We start from the raw sequence: 3368 nt of genomic DNA on the forward strand, positions 1-3368 counted from the left end.
GTGGAGGCTTAGACAATGGTGGGGACACTGGAGCAGAGGACTTGGAATGAACAGCATGCACTTTTGTCTACTTTCTCCCCCAAATTTCAGGCTCATGAGACCAGAGAGTGTGTACCTCACCCCCCACCTCTGGGTATCCCTCAGTAGTTGCTTCTAAAATGAACCGTTTACATCACTGCCCTAGAAATCTAACGTGGGATGGTGCCTCTTCTCACGCAGATGGCCCAGCCAGCTACTCAGCATGTGCTGGCATCTGTTTCCTGAAGTTCCCTGCTTGAGCGTCTTTTGCAAGCTCTGGGGACACAGACTCTGCTTTTGAGAGTTTTGGATCCTTATAGTGGGAGACCTGGATTGGAACCTGGTGTGGCCTTTTATAACGTATTTGTTGGCTTTTGCTGCATAACAGGCAATTCCCAAACTAGAATGTTTTAAAACAGCCAACTGTGAATGGCTTTGTGCACCAACTGGATAGTTCCTCAATTGAATACACCTGGTGTTGCTCATGGCTATGGTTGGCTGAAGGGTGCACAGTGACCTTTACCAATTTGGAATGGCACTTGACACCAGCTATTTGCATCTTTTAATAAGACCGACATCCTTATCCAGCATTCTAAGTCAATAGAACAGAAGCTTCTAGAACATTCTGTCAGTAGAAATGTTGAGAGAACATCTGAGATGCAGAGGACTGGGGAAACAGACTTCACCTTTTTGTGAGCAGAAGAGGCACTTCTGGGCTTGCTTAACCTACAGCATAGGTGTAAGGGCTGGGGCCCACATCTTGGCCATCTGCATCTTTCTTCACTTTCATCAAACTGGCTCTTGTAACATCTGTTTTGAATAGTTAGTGGTGAGAATGAGCGTGTATTACATGTAAAGTCTATAGATGCACAGAAAGCAGCCTTTGTATGGGAGCCTCTGTTTTTACCGAGGCAGCTGTAGTCAGAAGTTGGCGATGGGGTGGGGGTGAATGGCTTTCAAGGATAATAGCAAATCAGACTATTCCTTGGGGTTTTCAAATACTTTGATTGGTGTAGAGCCCTGATCTGTTGCTTATGCTCAGTCATCTGTCCTGTTCTGGGAAGAGGGCATGCCAGAGAATTCCTTGGGCTTTGGGTATAGAAAATTATAAGTATTTTTCCCTCTGTTTCTAGCATAGCCTGCAATACCTCTCCAGCCAGGTTAAAACAAAACCAAAGCCAGACTTGTAGGGCATGCTTTTAGTCTCAGCATGTAAGAGACTGAAGCAGGAAGATCTCTCTGAGTTTGAGACCAGCCTGTCTAGTTCTAGGCAAGTTCTAGGCCACCCATGGCTACATAATGAGACCCTGTCTCAAACAAACAAACAACCCACTAAACAAAGACAGCAGAAACAAAACCCAAGCCATAAACACTATTAGTTGTGATGCTCACAGCTTGGCTTAGAGCTGGGAGTTTAGTTTGTGAACATTCTTACCATGGGGGCACTGGGCCTGGGTGTGGTTGAGAATGGAAAGTCATGAGGAGCTTCCCCTCAGAGCAGGGTCTACTTCCTATGCTCTGGGTTAGGGCCTGACAACCCCTTACCTTACCCAGCCAGTGCTGGTCCCCAAAGGTTGCTATGATGAGGTGGGGACATGTCTGTCTTCTTGAGCTGTGGAGACCATTTGGATCTGTAATGGTAGGGCTGTTACCAGATAATTGACAAGGTTTTTCTGTACCAAGTGGCCCTAGATGTGGGAGATACAGGGGTAGGGGACAGCTAGAGAGACAGAAGGTAGGTGTGTTTGCTTCTACTGTTCAAACTACACAGACCTTGTGGTTTCAAAATGAAATCCAACCCAGAGCATTTTGGAGGCTCAGAGCCCAGGTAGAAGCAGAGCCCTTTCCCTCTGCCAGCTTCTGGGAAAGGCCTTCCAGTTCTTTCCAGCTTCTGGGGATTCCCTTGGCCTTCCTTAGCCTGTGGCTGTACCCCTCCAGGCCTAATCTGTGAATCTGTGTGCCCCACCCCCACTTCCCTGTTTTCAGACAGGATCTTGGAACTTGATAAGTACACCCAGCTGGCCTTGAACTCACACAGACTCACTCAAATCTGTCCCCAAGTGCTTGGTTTAAAACTGTGAACCACCCACCACTCCTGGCCCCTCTTCTTCTAAGGTCTGTACTCACTGGAATCAGGACCCACCATAGTCCAGAGTGCCCTTGTCTGATACATCTACAAAGATGCTATTTCTGGGGACTGAAGAGATGGCTCAGTGGTTAAGGGCACTGGTTGCTCTCCCAGAGGACCCAGATTCAATTCTGAGCGCCCAGCACACAACAATCCCAGTATATCTAATGTCCTCTTCTGGCCTCTGAGAGTAACAGGCATGGGACACATTTATCCACCCCAGCAAAACACTCACACCCAGTACATTAAAAAAAAAAGTATTAAGATGCTATTCTCTCTCTCTCTCTCTCTCTCTCTCTCTCTCTCTCTCTCTCTCTCTCTTTTTTGTTTTTGAGACAGGGTTTCTCTGTGTAGCCCTGACTGTCGGGAACTCACTCTGTAGACCAGGCTAGTCTCAAACTCAAAAAGATCTGCCTGCCTCTGCCTCTCAAGTGCTGGGATTAAAGGTGTGTACCACCAACACCAGGCAAGCTGATATTTCTAATGAAGTCAGATGCTGAAGTTTTGGTCAGATGAAAGCTTATCGGACATGGTTTAGCCCAGCATGGAAGGCAAAACAAAGCAGATAAGGATGGGGGACAACCATAGGTAAAAATGCAAGGCTTTGGTAGTTTATCAGACGCTGGAAGGATGACCACATTATTTGAAGCAGGACAGAACTACATGATTCCTAAGTATGCACCCACTTGGTGTCTACAAAATCCCTGCTTTTAGAGCACACCTGCTCATCTAGGACCCTGAAACTCTGGTCAAGTGTCATGAGAATCTTGGGGCCTTGTCCATGCCTTCCATCTGCCTGTGCTCAGTGCTCTGCTCACCAGTGCTCATATCACTCATCCCAACAGGAAGCCAGCCACCTCCGTCTGTCTCTGCTGCTGTAACAAAATAGTCAGAGTTGGGTAATTTAAGAAGAAATTTTTATTTAGCTCATAGTCCTGGAAGGTGAGATGCCCATGGCCATGGTGTCTGTTCTTTACATAGTCCTGGAAGGTGAGATGCCCATGGCCATGGTGTCTGCTCTGCTCATAGTCCTGGAAGGTGAGATGCTCATGACCATGGTGTCTGCTCTGCTTTCATATGGTCTCACACTGCGTTTTAACATGGTGGAGGGCACCCTGTATCCAGAGGGCAATGAAGTAGCTTTTATAACAGACACATCTTGTAATTGGTAGTAAATGATGGGATGCTGGATGCAGGATGCAAGAAACTGTCTTCTAGGCTC

The sequence above is a fragment of the Cricetulus griseus genome, chromosome 7 (assembly GCF_003668045.3).
Source record: "Cricetulus griseus strain 17A/GY chromosome 7, alternate assembly CriGri-PICRH-1.0, whole genome shotgun sequence".
NCBI lineage: Eukaryota > Metazoa > Chordata > Mammalia > Rodentia > Cricetidae > Cricetulus > Cricetulus griseus.